The sequence below is a fragment of the Sarcophilus harrisii genome, chromosome 2, assembly GCF_902635505.1.
Source record: "Sarcophilus harrisii chromosome 2, mSarHar1.11, whole genome shotgun sequence".
Taxonomy (NCBI): domain Eukaryota; kingdom Metazoa; phylum Chordata; class Mammalia; order Dasyuromorphia; family Dasyuridae; genus Sarcophilus; species Sarcophilus harrisii.
The window spans coordinates 193,168,217-193,187,816 of NC_045427.1; positions in this window are offsets into that span (position 1 = coordinate 193,168,217).

A 19,600-nucleotide genomic window follows, 5' to 3' on the forward strand; every position below is an offset into this window, starting at 1 on the left:
TGAAGAAAATTCACTTCAAGATATACTTAGTGAAATGGAAAAAATCATATAACTCATAAAAAGATAGATTTGACAAAATGGAAAAAAAAATCAACTTCCAGAAAAACAGAATTTGTGAAACAGAAAAATAAAATAACTCCTTAAAAACAGAATTTGTGAAATGGAAAAAAATTCATAGAACAAAACAACTCATTTAAAAATTCAATTGAACAAATACAAAAAGAAGTAAAAAAAGTAAATAAAGAAAATAATTAACTAAAATTCAGAATTGAACAAATGGAAATGAATGACTCAATGAAACAATAAGAATTGGTCAAGCAAAACCAAAAAAGAAAAAAAAAATAGAAAAAAATGTAAAATACCTATTGGGGAAAACAACGGACCTGGAAAATAAATTTAGGAGACACAATCTAAGGATTATTGTACTCCCTGAAATATGTGATGAAAAAAAAGAGCCTAGATACCATCTTTAAGAAAATCAATCAAAGAGAACTCCCTAAATATCATAGAATCAGAAGGTAAAATGACTATTGAAAGAATTCACCAAATGCCTCCTGAAAGAGAACCCAAAATTAAAATCCCAAGGAATATCATGGCTAAATTTGAGAACTATTGGACCAAGGGAAAAATATTACAAACAACCAGAAAGAAGCAATTCGAATACTGAGGAGCCACAGTAAGGATTATTGAGGACCTAGCAGCTTCCACTGTAAAAGATTGAAGGGCCTGGAGTCTGATATTCCAAAAGGCAAAGGAACTTGGAATGCAGCCGAGAATAAATTACTCTGCTAAATTGATAATTTTCTTTCAGGGAAAAAGATGGACATTCAATGAAGCTGGTGAACTCCATTTATTTTTGAGGAAAAGACCAGAGCTAAACAAAAAAGTTGACCTCCAAATGTAGAAATCAATAAAAGCATAAAAAGGTAAAAAGAAAAAAAATTGAGGACTGTATTCTGTTATGGGTATATATTGAGAGTACATTTATAATCTGATTTTACTGTTATAATATAAAAAAGAAACCAGAGATGGAAAGGGGATTGTAAAAGAAAAAAAGGGGAAGGACATATTATATTATTAGGACATAAAGACCTCAAAATCAAATGTACAAAGGCAGAAATAATAAATGCATTTTTTTCAGATCACTATGCAATAACAATTACATTCAATAAAGGGTCAGGGGAAAATAGACCAAAAAGAAATTGGAAACTAAACAATCTCATCCTAAAGAATGAATGGGTGGAACAATAAATCATGGACACAATGAATATTTTCATCCCAGAGGATGATAATAATAAGATAACATAACAACATTTGTGGGATGCAGCCAAAGCAGTAATAAGGGGAAATTTTGTATCTCTCAATGCTTACTTGCATAAAATAGAAAAAGAGAAGATCAATAAATTGGGCTTGCAACTAAAAGAGCTAAAAAGGGGGCAAATAAAAAACTAATCAAATACCAACTTGAAATTCTAAAAATAAAAGGAGAGATCAATAAAACTGAAACTAAAAACCTATTGAATTAATAAATAAGAGAGTTTGTTTTTATGAAAAAAAACAATAAAATAGATAAACCTTTAGTTAATTTGATTAGAAAAAGGAAAGAGAAAAATCAAATTGTTAGTCTCAGAAATGAAAAGAAAGAACAATCCATCAATGAAGAGGAAACTAGAGCAATTATCAGGAGTTTACTTTGCCCAACTTTATGCCAATAAATTTGACAATTTAAGTGAAATGGAGGAATACCTACAAAAATATAGATTACCTAGATTAACAGAAGAGGCAATAAATTACTTAAATAGTCCCATTTTAGAAAAAGAAATAAAACAAGCTATTAATCAACTCCCTTAGAAAAAATCTTCAGGACCAGATGGATTTACATGTGAATTCTACCAAACATTTAAAGAACAACTAATTCCAATACTATTTGAAGTTTTCTAGTTGAAAACTATTGGAAAAAATAGGGAATGAAGGACTCCTACCAAATTCCTTTTATGACACAGACATAGTACTGATACCTAAAATCAAGTAGGACAAAAACAGAGAAAGAATATTATAGACCAATCTCCCTAATGAATATTAACGCAAAAATCTTAAATAAAATACTAGCAAAGAGATTACAGATAATCACCTCCAGGATAATACACTACAACCAGGTAGGATTTATATCAGGAATGTAGAGCTGGTTCAATATTATGAAAACTATTAGCATAATTTACTATATCAATAACCAAATTAACAAAAAACATATGATTATCTCAATACATGCAGAAAAGGGATTTGATAAAATCCAACACCCATTCCTATTAAAAACACTAGAGAGTATAGGAATAAATGGACTTTTCCTTTAAAATAGTCAGTAGCATCTATTTAAAAACTATCAACAAGTATCATATGTAATGGGGATAAACTAGAACCATTCCCAATAAGATCGGGGATGAAACAAGGTTGTCCACTATCACCCTTGCTGTTCAATATTCTATTAGAAATGCTAGCTTTAGCAATAAGAGAAGAAAAATAGATTAAAGGAATTAGAGTAGATAATGAGGAAACCAAATTACCACTCTTTGCAGATGATATGATGGTATACTTAGAGAAACTCAGAGAATCAACTAAAAAGCTATTAGAAATAATTCATAACTTTAACAAAGTTGAAGTATACAAAATGAATTCACATAAATCTTCAGCATTCTTATATATCACTAACAAAATCCAACAGCAAGATATAAAGAGATACAAAGAGAAATTCCTTTTTAAATAACTGTTGATAATATAAAATATTTGGGAATTTATTGCCCAAGGGAAAGTCAGGAACTATATAAGCAAAACCACAAAATACTTTCCACACAAATAAAATCAGATCTAAGGAGTTGGAAAAATATCAAGTGCTCATGGATAGGTCAAGCAAATATAATAAAGACAGCAAAACAACCTAAACTAATCAATCTTTTTAGTGCTATACCAATCAAAGTCCCAAGAAACTATTTTACTGACCTAGAAAAAATAACAACAAAATTCCTCCAGGAGAAAAAAGGTCAAGAATTTCAAAGGAATTAATGAAGAGAAAAGCAAATGAAGGTGTTTTAGATGTACCAGATCTAAAACTATATTATAAAGCAGCAGTCTTCAAACCACTGCAAACTAAGAAACAGAGAAGTTGATCATTGGAATCGGTTTGGTTCATAGAACAAAATAGCCAATGACTATAACAATCTAGTTTTTGACAAACCCAAAGGTCCCAACTTTTGGGATAAGAAGTCACTCTTTGACAAAAACTGCTGGAAAATTGGAAACTAATCTGGCAAAAGTAGGCATAGACCCACACCTAACACCATATACCAAGATCAGGTTAAAATGAGTTCATGATCTAGACATTAAGAATGATACTATAAACAAATTAGAAGAACATAGGATAGTTTACCTCTCAGATTTGTGGAGGAGGAAGGAATTTGTGACCAAAGAAGAACTAGAGGTCATTATGGATCATAAATAATGTTGATTATATTAAGATAAAAAGTTTTTGTACAAACACAACTAATGCAGACAAATTTAGAAGGGAATCAATAAACTGGGGAAACATTTCTACATCCAAATGATCTAATAAAGGCCTCATTTCTAAACTATATTGAGAAATGATTTGAATTTATTATAGTGCAAGCCATTCTCCAATTGATATATGGTCAAAAGTTATGAACAGACAATTTTCAGATGAAGAAACTGGAACTATTTGTAGCCACATGAAAAGGTGCTTCAAACCACTATTGATCAGAGAAATGCAAATTAAGATAACTCCAAGATGCCACTAAATACTTCTCAGGTTGCTTAAGATGAAAGGAAAAGATGATGACAGATGTTGGAGGGGATGTCGGAAAACTGGGACACTGATACAGTGTTGGGGGAACTATGAATTGATCCAACCATTTTGGAAACCAGTTTGGAACTATGCTCAAAACATTATCAAAGTGTGCATACCCTTTGATGCAGCAGTTTCTACTGCAATTATATCCCAAAGAGATCTTAAAGGAGGAAAAGGGACTCACATGTACAAAACTGTTTGTGGCAGCCCTCTTTGTAGTGGCAAGAAAGTGGAAACTGAGTGGATGCTCATCAACTGGAGAATGGTTGAATAAATTATGGTATATGAATGCTATGGAATACTACTGTTCTGTAATAAACACCCAGCATAAGGATTTCAGAGAGGCTTGGAGAGACCTACATGAACTGATGCTAAGTGAAATGATCAGAACCAGGAGATAATTATACATGACAACAAGAAAACTATACTATGATCAATTCTGATGGACGTGGCTTTCTTCAACATTGAGATGATTCAAGCCATTCTCCAATTGATAAATGGTCAAAGGATATGAACAGACAATTCTCAGATGAAGAAATTGAAACTATTTCTAATCATATGAAAAGATGCTCCAAGTCATTATTATTCAGAGAAATACAAATTAAGACAACTCTCAGATACCACTACACACCTGTCAGACTGGCTAGAATGACAGGGAAAGATAATGCAGAATGTTGAAGGGGATGTGAGAAAACTAGGACAGTGATACATTGTTGGTGGAATTGTGAAAATCCAGCCATTCTGGAGAGCAATTTGGAACTATGCTCAAAAAGTTATCAAACTCTACATACCCTTTGATACAGCAGTGTGACTACTGGACTTATATCCCAAAGAGATCTTAAAGAAGGGAAAGGAATCTGTATGTGCAAGAATGTTTGTGGCAGCCCTCTTTGTGGTGGCCAGAAACTGGAACCTGAGTAGAAACCCATCAATTGGAGAATGGCTGAATAAATTGTGGTATATGAATATTATTGTTTGGTAAGAAATGACCAATAGGATGATTTCAGAAAGGCCTGGAGAGGCTTACACGAACTCATGCTGAGTGAAATGAGCAGGACTAAGAGATCATTATATACTTCAACAACAATACTCTACAATGATCAATTCTGATGGACCTGGCCATCTTCAGCAAGGAGATGATCCAAATCAGTTCTAATGGAGCAGTAATGAACTGAACCAGCTACACCCAGCAAATCAACTCTGGGAGATTGTTGGTGTTCTTTTTCCAAAACACAGTCAGGTGATAAAAGAGTTCAGATCTTTTATTGTGTCCTTCAATATAGCCCGGTTAGCTCAGAGGCCTAACTCTCCGCTTGGTTCCAAGAGATCTTGCAGCTTCTGCCTCTGCTTTCTTCAGTCTCCAACCAGCACCAAGTTGGAAGATGCAATGAATCTCTCTTGCCTCGAAGATAGGGTTTGTGGGCTTCCTCCCAGAGTGCTCCTCTCCGACCCCAGTCAATGTTTCCCCAAAACTCATCCAAGAAACTCCCCCAAGCTCTAAGAGCTTCCTGTATATATATATATGATCTCCCAAAGGTTAACTCTGCCTTCTGGAAAGAGAGGGATTCTGGGTTATCTCCCAGAGTGCTCTCTGGCCCTAAGGGAGGTGTGAATTCGGATATCTCTTTCTAAACCCTGAACTCTCCCAAACGTGTGAATTCCATTGAGTACTTACTTAGATACTTATGAGCTCTCTAAAGGTGTGAACACAAGCATTGTTTCCATCTGTTGTACTTAGTACCTTGTTTCAAGTTCTGGCCCAAAATATCTCTTTCTAAGATCAAATTAATCATATTGAACCATGCTAAATTAGATAATTATTGTCTCTATCAACTCCAATGGCTTAACAGTTTGTAAAGACTCCAACAGGAGATGACTAAGAACCATTGTATAGAATTCCCTATCCCTCTATTTTTGCCCGCTTGCATTTTTTTATTTCCTTCATAGGCTAATTGTACAATATTTCAGAGTCCGATTCTTTTTGTACAGCAAAATAACGATTTGGACATGTATACTTATTTTGTATTTACTTTATACTCTAATATATTTAACATGTATTGGTCATTCTGCCATCTAGGGGAGGGGGTGAGGGGAAGGAGGGGAAAAATTGGAACAAAAGGTTAGCAATTGTCAATGCTGTAAAATTACCCATGCATAGAACTTGTAAATAAAAAGCTATTAAAATTTTTTTTAAAAATAGAAAAAAAAGAGATAATAATAACTGACATGCTTCATTCATAGGGCTATTGGAGGATCAAAAGTTATATGTCAGTCAGTTCATTTAATTTAAAGTGATATTTTAAACACTTTAAAAATCATACAAATGGAAAGTGTCACAGAAAATCATGAATGATATCAATAAATAAATTCCATTTGAGATGATTTGAACCAGTTCCACTTGTTCAGTGATGAAGAGAGCCATCCACACTCAGAAAGAGAACTATGGGAACAGAGTGTGGAACACAACATAGCATTTTCACTCTCTTTGTTGTTATTTGCTTGCATTTTGTTTTCTTTTTCAGTTTTTCTTTTTTCTTCCTTTTTGATCTCATTTTTCTTGTGCAACAAGATAACTATATAAATATACATATACACATACTGAATCTAACATGTATTTCACCATATTTAACATGCTAGGGGTGGGGGGGGGAAGGAAGAGAAAATTAGGAACAAAGGATTATGCAAGGGTCAATGTTGGAAAAAATACCCATGCATATGCTTTGTAAATAAAAAGCTTTAATAAAAAACAAAAAGATATTGACCATTGTTTTGGGCCCTAAGGGGAATGAAGAGAAAGTAGATGTAATTCTATCAATAGCTGGCATTTATATATCACCTCTTCAGGTTAACAGTGTTATTTAAATGCAGTATCTCATTTGATCCCCACAATAAACTTTCTTGGGAAGTTAACAGATCTGTAATTTTAAGATGGATAGTTATCAAGCTTGGAAGATTCCTTAGAAGCTAATGTTCCAACATTCTCACTGGACAGACAAGGAACTAAGATCTAGAGAAGCTCAATGACTTATCTAATCTCACAGGTAGTAAGAAGCAGACCACCTACTATGTGCCACCAAAACAGTCCTTGCACTTAACAAACTTATGATCTAATGAGGGAAGAAAATTCACAAAAGGAGAAAGGAAAACAAGTTGGAGTAGAGTGGAAACATCAGAAGGGCATCTTGTTCCATGGAGCTGAAACAAGGCAGAGAAACAAATGCAAGTGAAACTAGCTAAATAGAAAATGCCATCAAGAAAATCCATGTCTTTTGGTACTAAAATGCAGTGAATTCTTTTTATTTTTTCTTGTTGTTTTTGCTGAGTCGGCATTTGTTGTGTCCAACACTTGAGGAGCAAATTTGGAGTTTTCTTGGCAATGACACTGGAGAGGTTTGCCATTTCTTTCTCCCCTCATTTTACAGATGATAAACTAAGATAAACTGGATCACGTAGCTAATAAGTGTGAAACCAAATTTGTACTTGGTCTCCCTGACTATAGGCCCAGTGTTCTATCCATATGACATCGCTGCCCATTATTTCCATTAGGCTGCACTGAATTTTGATCCTTACTCCTGTAGCACTATATTCAATGGTTCTTTGGGGTAACGGGCTAATCAGTGTAACTCTACCCACCCTGCTTTAATAAATTCCAATGTCTCCCTATTATTTCCTAAAACAAATAAAACTGTTTGACTTTTAAAGACATCAAACTGGGTTCTTTTCTATCTCACTAGTCTTTTTAGACCTTATTCTATTCTACAAACTCTGAGATCTATCTAATGGCCTCAATTTTCCAATTGATCTTTTCTTCAATGTCCCCCATGTTTAGAATACTCTCCCTTCTCATCCTAGTTTCTTGGCTTCCTAGACTTATTTCAGATGCCACTAAAATCCCATCTTCTCTAAGAAACTTTTCCCTACTTCCCATAATACTGTTTGGCTATTACTGTTTTCATATTCTCCCCCAAGAAACTGTGAGGTCCTTGAGGGCAGAAACTATATTTCTGACTTTCTTTGTGCCTCTAATGATTAGTACAGGGCCTGGTATGTAGCAGGCATTTAATGCACTCTTGTTGATTTGAGTTGGTCTGTTTATTATGCTTCCAAAATCCATGACAATTTATTTGTTAGTTCTTAAATCGGCTTCTACTTAATAGTCAGTGCTATTACACTAAATAGTCAAAGTTTCAAGTGCATTCCTCACACAGGGAACAAAGTTTAACTAGCTTCTTTTACCTGTTCAGAATAAAAGGCTGTTTTATAAAAAGCAAAATCTGATGAATTAAAATGCTGATGAACTGAGAAATTCTGGTGAACTGAACTTCCTTTCCTGAAAAACCATGAATTAAATGGTAAAGCTTTTCTTTATTCGAACATTTATTGTTTGAAATCTTCCTTGGGAAGATGGTGGGGTAGGTTGATAAATTTAAAGTTTTCCAGATTTCCCCAAAAAATAGAACAAATTTGTGTCTCAGGGTGAACATAGACTGGTGAAAAATCTAGAATATTTGGGGCAGAACAGGGATCCTCCTAATATGACCCAGAAGATCTGAAGAAAGACCCCTTCTGAAGATGAACCTGTCTGAAGTGCATCAGGTGGGGAGCTCTGGGACTACCTAGATGGGGCTGGATTTTCAGCAGAACCACAGAGATTTTCACTTTCTGGACTGTTTGTTAATCTAGGTTTGAGTCTGGGAAGACTGAGTGACTCTCAACAGACTGGGAATGCCAGCTGTGCTGCAGAAATGCAGCCTTGGGAGAAAAAAAAAAAAAAACAACAACAGCACTTACTGAGCACAGAAGCAGTGGGGCAGGGATAGTGCTGGCTGTGGGCATTTGCTGGAGGGTAAAGCTCTTGGTTTGGGATTCATGGTCAGAATGGAAAATTGAAGGGAAGGAACCATCCCCCAACTTGTGATTAGAGATGCTTACACTAATACTGCTTATTTTTTAAAAAAATGAACTTGCAAAAATGAAAGAACCCCACCATTGAAATATATTATTGACACAGGGATGATCAGGATTCATATTCAGAGGAAAACTTGCAAGTAAAAAAAAAAAAAAAAAAAAAAAAAAAGCTTCTAAAGAGTAATGTAAATTACCTGCTCAGAGAGAATTTATAGAAGGACTCAAAATTTTTTTAAATTAAATGAGAGACATTGAGGGAAAAAACTAACTAAATAGATAGATAGATAGATAGATAAAAACCATCCAAGAAAACCAAGATGATGAAAAAAAGTTAATCAATTAGAAATGGAGATACAGAATTTCAAAAATGAAAATAATTCTTTGAAAATTAGAATTGTACAAGGGTAAGCTAGTGAAGCTATGAGAGACTAAGAAATAAAAAAAAAAGATTTTAAAGAATGAAAAAATAGAGCAGAATGCAAAATATAAGAAAAATAACATATCTGGAGAACCAATCAAGAAAAGAAAATATAAGAATAATTGGACTGCCAGAAAGTTGTAACCAAAAAGAGAACCTTGACAATAATCCAGGGAATAATCAAAGAAAATTGTCTTGAAGTGATAGAACATGAGAAGAAAGTAGAATTAGAAAAAATCCACAAAACCAACTCAAAGAGATCCTTTATGGAAAACACACAGGAATACTGTTGCCAAATTTCAAATAACTCAGATCAAAGAGAAAATTTTGTAAGAAACAAGGAAAAAAATATTAAAATGCTTTGGAGATGAAATTAGAATGATACAAGGCTTATCAGCACCTACAATATAAGATCACAAGTCTTGGAATCATATTTACTAACAATCAAAAGAACTAGACCTGTGGCCAAAAATATCATAACCAGCATTTTGAATGAGAAAAAATGGACATTCAATGAACTTGCAGATTTTCAGGACTTTCTATCAATCAAACCTGAACTTAACAGAAAATTAACATAAGAACCAAGGAACTCAACACAGATAAACTGTTTAAACATGGACACGTTTTTTATGTTTCTTTTAATATGGGAAACATGTTAAACATCAACAATAGGATATATCTTTTCTTAACTGTAATTTTCTTGGAGTGGGGGGGACTAAAGGGAGGAAAAGAATAAAGTAAATAATGTGTGCTTCAGAGAAACAAAGAACAATTTACAAGGAAGTAAAGAAAAAAACTGGATATTCATGAATCTAATTTCTAGTTATATATATATATATATATATATATATATATATACATAAATATGTGTATATATATACTTTTGATCTGGTAATTTGTTATTATATATTTTGAATCCTCCCTGATGTTCTTGCTGGATACATGACAATGCTCTTCTTTCTTCTTTTTGTTTTTGCTTTATTTTATTTTGTATTCCTTTTCTGGTTTTCTTTTTTTCTTACTCTGTTTTTTCAAATAAAATAAATTTTAAAAAATAAATTAAAATAAAATAAAATCTTCCTAAAATTCTGAGTCTACTATAGAATACATGGTATCTAAGAAACAAAAAGCATAACATGGTATAGAGTCTATTGAAGCAGCTGGATGGCACATGGGATAGCTAAAAGATTCAGTGAGTTGAACACTGGGTTTATAGTCAGAAATAGATCCAACCCAGTCTCAGACATGTACCAACTGTGTGGTCCTGGGCAAGTCATCTAACTCCTGTTTGCTTCAGTTTCCTCAGCTGTAAAATGGGGATAACAACAGCTTTGTTTTGAGGATCAAATGAGATAATTGTCAAACACCTGGCATATAGTAAATGTTGTGTAGAGAATAACTATTATTATCATTACTACTGCTAGTTATTCTTACTAATAATTAGTCTTACTCATAGTAATAATTATTGTTATTATCATTGCCAGGAAACCTGACAACAAGCCATGCTTCTTTGACAAATCTGATTATATGACTTTGGGCAGGTCAATGAATTTCCCTTTTTCCATAGAATTGTGTAATAGGAAGAGCACTGGGTTTGGAATAGAGAGTCCAAGTTTCTCCTCTCACACTAATATTTTCTAAATATATATTATTAATAAAATCTTTTCACTTTTCTGAAACATGAGTTTCTTCACCTATAAGATGGAAATAATTATATCCAATTGCACCTACCTCACACAGTAGTTATGGAGACTACTTGGTAAATTTTGTAGTGCTGATTATTTCCTTGTCTTTGTATTTTTTTTGCATAAAAGCAGAAGGAAAGAAGATATAATATAACCATGATTTGAAGTAAGCTATGGAAGTTAGGGGAAAGAAATGAGGAGGGAGAGTGTTTTGAGTCTGAGGGATAGACTGAAAATATTAGGATTTGGGATATCAGAGTGAAGGGGATCATTGCTACTGGATGGCAGAATATATGGACGTATAAGACATGAGAAGACTGAGGAGGGAGGTGGCTGGGAGGAGAAGAGATTATGAAGGACACTGACTACCAAACAATTTTATATTTGATCCTGGAGATGATAGGGAGGCACTGAAGTTTATTGAGTTGGAGGTGAGGGACAAGATATGGTAAAATACACATTTTAGGAAGATTATTTGCTAGCTGTGTAGAGGTTAAAGTAAAGAAGGAAAAGATTTTTAACAGAAAAAAAATTAATTGGGTTATTAAAATAAACCAGGAATGAGAGCCTGCACCAGAGTGATGGCGATGTCAGAGGAGAGAAAAGGTATATGTGAAATGTCAAAGAGGTAAAAGCTTTAGAGTTTGGCAACACATTGGAACACTTTTCTTCCCAATATTGGAATCACTGGGGTATCAATGTCACCCAATTACAGCACGACTTGAAAGAACCATAATGCAGAAGTCATCAGACCTTGTTGACTAAGAATTCATTGCCATTCATGGGCATATTTGGGCTGCAAAACAGTGCTCTAAGTGTCAGATGGTGAGTCCCCTAGGCTTCCTGGCAACCTGCATGTAACTGAAAAGAAGGCAACAGCTTGCCTGGGGGATCATTGTTAAGGATGACAGAGTCGTAGCTAAGCCCCAGCAGGGAGCTTGCACATGGGGGCAGCTGTACCTTGGGGATTAGGGGTGGGGTGTGATAGAGGTTTGGCTGGTTCCATGAAAGAGTGAGTGGAGAGGGATGTAAAGGGAGTTTCAATGTTGATGAATGACGAGCAAGGTCTGGTGACAACAGAGGTGAAAACCCAGTCACTTAGCTGTTCAGAAAATGCCAGGAAGATGCCAAATGTTCTTCCTGAGAGGAGTATTGCATAACACAATCGGGGCACTAGAGAGAACACAGAAAGCATCTGGGAGGAACAGATGAGGTATTAGGCACAGTGGAAAGAACGATAAATGCCAAAAGCCAAAGGGCAGGAGTCTCAGAAAAGGAGAAAAAAATAAAATAACTATAGCAAATTGTTCAGATACTTATAAAAATACTTCAGGAATTCTGAAATTTAAGTCTTACTTTATTGGATAATCAGATGATGATAATTAAAAGTAAAAAAATATTAAGGAAAAGTATAGAAGGAAAAAAAGACTGGGTTCAATCATATGGCAAGGGAAAGGGATGGCAGGTGGGTAGCAGGAGCTCTCAGTTGATATTCTCAAGGAATATCAAGGAAAAGTGAAGAAAAGCTTCCAGAGCTTTGAATTAGCTCTCTGTGGCAAACTTATGGGAGAACACCCTCAAGAGTAACACAGAATAGACAGACATAGATTGATTGAAAAGCTACACCATGGAACTAACCCCTATAACAATAATATCTCACATCAAACCAAATACTTTGGTAATTTATTATTAGAAGCAGCCTGGCACATTGGATAGTTGACCTTAAAGTGGGGAAAACTTTATATTAAAGTCATTTCTCTAAATACCTACCTTTTTTTTTTTTGTTTGAAACTAGTCAAGTCACTTAATTTCTTATTTGTCCCAAGTAACTCTTAGAATGCAAACTGAAAATCTGAGTTTCCTGGGCAGAAAATTTAAATGACACAAATAGTAATAATTAAATGGATTTAACAAATTTATTTTTAAGTTTCTATTATGTGCATGGTCAAATGCTGAGTAAGGTGAATAAAAAAGGAAATAATACAAGGATTATTCCTGCCCTCGAAGTGAACATCTAATACAGGAGACAAGGCATGTTTCCAGATCATTAAAAGACAAAGCTTTCAAATGCTAGAAGTGAAATCAGAGTTATGGTAGCTCCTACAATGCAAAGTAGAATATGTTTTTAAGTCAAAATAAGAGTTAAAAGACCTGAGTTTTAATCCTGATCTGATACTTATTAGTTGCATGTGCCTGAACTTTCCCTTAATCTTGCTGGGTCCAGTATCATTATCTATAACCAGGAAATTCACCATGGAGCTTGCTTCAGTTTCTGTATTAAAATCTTTACCCCTTGGATTGGAGGATTGCAGACAGACATTAGATTCATAGCCTCCTTTTATAGATTGCACAAAATTCCTGTTTTCTTACCTGCTTGTTGATGTTGATGATTTCAATATCATCATTGGCATTGCATGAATACTCTCTGATCCTCCCCTTTCTCCAGTCTCATTTTTTTCTCAATTTCCAACTACTATCAATGTCCCCCAGTAGATAATAAATTCCTTGAGGGAAAATATTGCTTCTCTTTTCCTTATTTGTATTTCCAATGCTTAGCATAGTTCTTGGTGCATAGTAGGGGTTTTATAAATATTTCTTGTATTATAGTAATTTTACAACCTAATTCCTATGCCTGTACCAAAAATACTAGTATGAGAGTTCAAAGAACTTAGATGAGGCTAAAGTCTTCTCTAGAAGGGGGCAGAGATGCAGTATAATCCCTTGGAGGCTTATGAGACCTCAATCAATAATAAGATATGAGATGCTTGTTGTTTGTTTGTTTGTTCTTTATTCTCTAAGACACTATGACATGCAAGGGAGTTGAATTTGAGGGAGGGAGGCTGTGCAAGGTCACTTCACTTTGTCCTCCAGAATCATCCCAGTCCAGTGGCCAGACATGGATCAGGATGACTGGAAATGGTCCTGGATGCTACACTTAACTTTCAGGGCATATCAACAGGTTTCATAAGCTGATATCACAGAAGCCTTAGAAATTGAAAATTGGAGTCATAGAACAGCTGATCACTGATACTCTCCCCCAATCCTGCACCAATAAAATCATAGGACTTTAGCTTTAATATTGTAGAGACACTGTAGAGCCAGGATACTATAGAGAATATTTGATCTAACCTCTTTATTTTAGAAAAAATGGAAATTGAGAGGAGAAGTAAGCTACCCAAAGTGGTAAAGAGCAAAATTATGATCTCAGACTGGAAACCCACTGCTCTATCCCTGGCACTACCCTTTTGATTAGGAAATTCTCAACTTTAGGTTATAGGCACCAAAGCATGATGTGAAGTCTTACTGCAGTATCTCTGCCCAGATGGAACTGAAGTACCCTGCGCATCAGTCAGGCATAATGGAAATAGATATTTGGTGTCAAATGAGTTAGACAAGAAACAAGAATGGGAGGCATGGGAAAAAGCAATAGTGTGAGAATATATTTGCTGCCAGCTGCAAATCTTGTTGAAGACAGAAAGTACTCTAAGCATCATAGGGCTAACCTATGCAACCTCATGCATATACAAGGGATATGATCAGCGATCTAGAGATGGAAGACTATAAAATGTCCTTATCTTATAAATGACAAAACTGAGATGAAGAGGAGGAGTGAAAGGCCCAGGAAAACAAAGGTAGAGAAACTATATAGAGTAGTAAAATGAGCACTGTCTGAAATTAGGAAACTAGTTCAAATCCTGCTTAGGCTTTCTATTTACATGATCATGGACAACTCTCTGAGTCTCAGTTGTTATGGGCCAGAACTCTGAACAAGGATTCTTACAAGGTGCTAACTCGGTGGAATTGATGAAGACAATGGTTGTTTAGCATGGTGCTCTAGTTCTCTAGTTCAGTACATGTACTTAGTACTTAATATAGTTCTACAAGATTCACACTTTTGATAAGAGAGCATATAAGTTTGAACAAACTCAGCCAGAATCAGAACTGGAAGACTGAGACTGTAGTGGTGGTCCTTCCTCCTGCCTCCCCCACAGAAAGCAAGACACATTCAGGAGGATCTCAAGAAGCTGGAAGAGGGAATGTTGGAGGGGATGTAGGAAAACTGGGACACTGATACATTGTTGGTGGAATTGTGAATACATCCAGCCATTCTGGAGAGCAGTTTGGAACTATGCTCAAAAAGTTATCAAACTGTACATACCCTTTGATCCAGCAGTGTAACTACTGGGCTAATATCCCAAAGAGATCTTAAAGAAGGAAAGAGACCTGCATGTGCAAAAATGTTTGTGGCAGCCCTCTTTGTAGTAGCATGAAACTGGAAATTGAATAGATGCCCATCAATTGGAGAATGGCTGAATGAAACTTACATGAACTGATACTGAGTGAAATGAGCAGAACCAGTCTGCTATCTGTCTCCTCTTTATGGGGGAGTTCATCCCATTCACATTTACGGTTAGAATTACTAAATCTGTATTTCCTGCCATCCTAATAACGCCAGATTATGCTTTACTTTTTCTTGCCTCCCCCAACCCTCTTTCCCCTTTTTGAACTTATGTACCCCACTTGTATCACGATGCTTACCTCTTTATAATCCCTCCCTCCCCTTTGAATCTTTTCCCTTCCTTCCTTATTACTTTTTCTTTTCCTTTCCTCTCCCCATTTTTAATGAGGCGAGAGAGAATTTTCTCTAAAACAAATGTCAATTATTTTTTCTTTGAGCAACTCTGATGAGAGTAAGATTCACAAATGTTCCTCCCTCTCTAAATTCCTCAGATATGATAAGTTTCTTTGCCTCTTTGTGGGATGTGGTTTCCTTTTTATCCCTCCTTCACACCTTATTCTGCCATCATCCCTTTTCCATATCTACTTCCTTTTTATGTTATATCAGTACTAATCAAATTATACATGTATTCTTTTTGTATATCCACAACAGAAATACAATTCTCAAGAGTTATTTTTACCTTTTCTGCATCTCTTGAGTTCTATGGTTGGAGATCAATTTTTTTGTTTAGTTTTGGTTTTTTCTTCAGAAACAAATGGAATTCATTTGTTTCATTAAATGTCCATCTTCTTCCCTGGAAGAAAATAGTCAGCTTAGCTGGGTAGTTTATTCTTGGCTGCATCCCAAGTTCTTGTGCCTTTCGGAATATCATATTCCAGGCCCTTCGTTCCTTTAATGTGGAGGCAGCCAGATCTTGGGTGATCCTTATTGTGGCACCTCGGTATTTAAATGGTTTGTTTTTTTTTTGTTTTTGGCTGCTTGTAAAATTTTTTCCTTAATCTGATAGTTCTGAAATTTGGCCACAATATTCCTTGGGGATTTTATTTTAGGGTTTCTTTCAGAAGGAATTAATGAAAAAAAAATCAAATAAAGGTGGCTTAGCTGTACTAGATCTAAAACTATATTATAGAGCAGCAGTTACCAAAACCATTTGGTATTGGCTAAGGAATAGATTAATTGATCAGTGGAATAGGTTAGCTTCAAGGGATAAAACAGTCAACAGATATAGCAACCTAGTCTTTGACAAACCCAAAGACCCCAGCTTTTGGGATAAGAACTTACTCTTTGATAAAAAATTGCTGGGAAAATTGGAAACTAATATGGCAGAAACTAGGCATGGATCCACACTTAACACCGTACACCAAGATAAGGTCAAAATGGGTTCATGACCTAGGCATAAAGAATAAAATTATTAATAAATTAGAGGAACACAGGATAGTTTACCTCTCAGACCTGTGGAAGGGGAAGGACTTTATGACCAAAGCAGAACTAGAGATCATTACTGATCACAAAATAGAAAATTTCGATTATACCAAACTGAAAAGTTTTTGTACAAACAAAACTAATGTAGACAAGATTAGAAGGGAAGCAATAAACTTGGAAAATATTTTTACACTCAAAGGTTCTGATAAAGGCCTCATTTCCAAAATATATAGAGAATTAACTCTAATTTATAAAAAATCAAGCCATTCTCCAATTGAAAATGGTCAAAAGATATGAACAGACAATTCTCAGATGAAGAAATTGAAACTATTTCTAGTCATATGAAAAGATGCTCCAAGTCATTATTAATCAGAGAAATGCAAATTAAGACAACTCTAAGATACTCACACACCTGTCAGATTGGCTAAGATGACAGGAAAAATAATGATGATTGTTGGAGGGGATGCGGAAAACTGGGACACTGATGCATTGTTGGTGGAGTTGTGAACGAATCCAACCATTTTGGAGAGTAGTTTGGAACTATGCTCAAAAAGTTATCAAACTGTGCATATCCTTTGATCCAGCAGTGTTACTACTGGGATTATATCCCAAAGAGATTATAAAGAAGGGAAAGGGACCTGTATGTGCACGAATGTTTGTGGCAGCCCTTTTTGTAGTGGCTAGAAACTGGAAACTGAATGGATGTCCATCAGTTGGAGAATGGCTGAATAAATTGTGGTATATGAATATTATGGAATATTACTGTTCTGTAAGAAATGACCAACAGGATGATTTCAGAAAGGCCTGGAGAGACTTACACGAACTGATGCTGAGTGAAATGAGCAGGACCAAGAGATCATTATATACTTCAATAACAATACTATATGATGACCAGTTCTGATGGACCTGGCCATCCTCAGCAATGAGATCAACCAAATCATTTCCAGTGGAGCAGTAATGAACTGAACCAACTATGCCCAGAGAAAGAACTTTGGGAGATAACTAAAAACCATTACATTGAATTCCCAATCCCTATATTTATGTCCACCTGCATTTTTGATTTCCTTCACAAGTTAATTGTACAATATTTCAGAGTCTGATTCTTTTTATACAGCAAAATAATGTTTTGGTCATGTATACTTATTGTGTATCTAATTTATATTTTAATGTATTTAACATCTACTGGTCATCCTGCCATCTAGGGGAGGAGGTGAGGGGTAAGAGGTGAAAAATTGGAACAAGAGGTTTGGCAATTGTTAACGCTGTAAAGTTATCCATGCATATAACCTGTAAATAAAAGGCTATTAAATAAAAATAAAAAAAAAGAAAGAAAGAAATGAGCAGAACCAGGAGATCATTATATACTTCAACAACAATACTATATGATGATCAATTCTGATAGACATGACTCTCTTCATGAATGAGATGAACCAAATCAGTTCCAATAGAGCAGTAATGAATTGAACCAGCTACACCCAGTGAAAGAACTCTGGGAAATGAGTGTGAATCATTATATAGAATTCCCAATCCCTCTATTTTTGGCCGCCTGCATTTTTTATTTCCTTCACAGGTTAATTGTATACTATTTCAAAGTCTGATTCTTCTTGTGCAGCAAAATAACTGTATGTACATGTACACAAATATTGTATTTATCTTATACTCTAACATATTTAACATGTATTGGTCAACCTGCCATCTGAGGGAGGGGACGGGAGGGGAAGGAGGAGAAAAATTGGAACAAAAGATTTTGCAATTGTCAATGCTGAAAAATTACCCATGCATATATCCTGTAATAAAAAGCTATAATAATCTTTTTAAAAGAAGCTGGCAGAGGCAGAGAACACAAAGGACTGGCAGCAAGAGCTCAAGCTCTCAGAACCAAGGAGAGAGATAGGCCTCTAAGAAAGCTAACCAGGCCCCAGAAAAGGAGACAACACTTTGAAGGAGACAATAAAGGATTTGGATTTTAACACCTGGCTGCACTTGTGATTACTGAACTGAAACAAAGGCTGCCTCCAGAGACCCCCAAGAAAACCTCAACAAAGAACATTACATTTTAGAAAGAACATTATACTCAGTTTCTTGATCTATAAAATGAGTATGGCAGTACCTTTGCTACTGTTCTCATTGGTTTATTTTTTTAAATTCTCTGCAAAAACTTAAAGCACTATATATTTCCATAAAATAGAAATTGTTCTTGGAGGTCATGTAGCTACACTTATACAATTTTGTCAGTCCTCACTAGGAAGGTTTCCAAATCAATCTGAAATTACCCTAATTGCCTACTATCCTTCTTTGAATAAGTTGCCAGTCTTCTAATACTTGACTCCAAAATACCTGAACAAAATACTCTGAAAAATCTGAACCTGAAAACATGTTTTCTCACTTGCAGCTTGGCTCCCCAAGTTCTCAAAGCCTTGTTAACTTTCTCTCCTAATTCAGAAAGTAGGAGGCTCTCCTGAATCATCAGAGAATTTCAGACTCAAATGGCATCTAAGAATATATATAGTCCAACTTTTGCTTTCACAAGAATCTCATCTCTGAAGTCCCAATAAAACTAATAAGGAATTATCAAACTTTGGCTTGAAATGATCTAGTAAAGAAGGAACTACTATTTTTCCCATTCCACATTTGGGTACCTTTTATATGATATAGATATATAAAACCTGTGAAGTATCATTATTATTCCCATTTTACAGATGAGGAAATTGAGGCATGGGGATATTAAGTGACTTGTTCAGATTCATATAGCTAGTAACAGTATGTTCCCATACTTGAACTTATATCTTCCTTACTCCAGGATCTAAACTTTCACTACTGTCCTTTTTGGTTCTCTCATTCCACACATTATCCTACATGCTGCCCTATGGAACTGCACAAAACAAACCTTAAGCTTTTAAAACTGTCAAATATTTGAAGAGAGTTATCATATTCTACTCTAGGTTTATAAAACTTTGGTTGACATTCCAATTTTCCTTGAAAATTTCAATTTTGTCATGACCTCATAGATCTTCAGCATGCTGCTTAAATTCCATCTTCTTAGTTTTGACCTGATATCCTAAAGTTGGTGG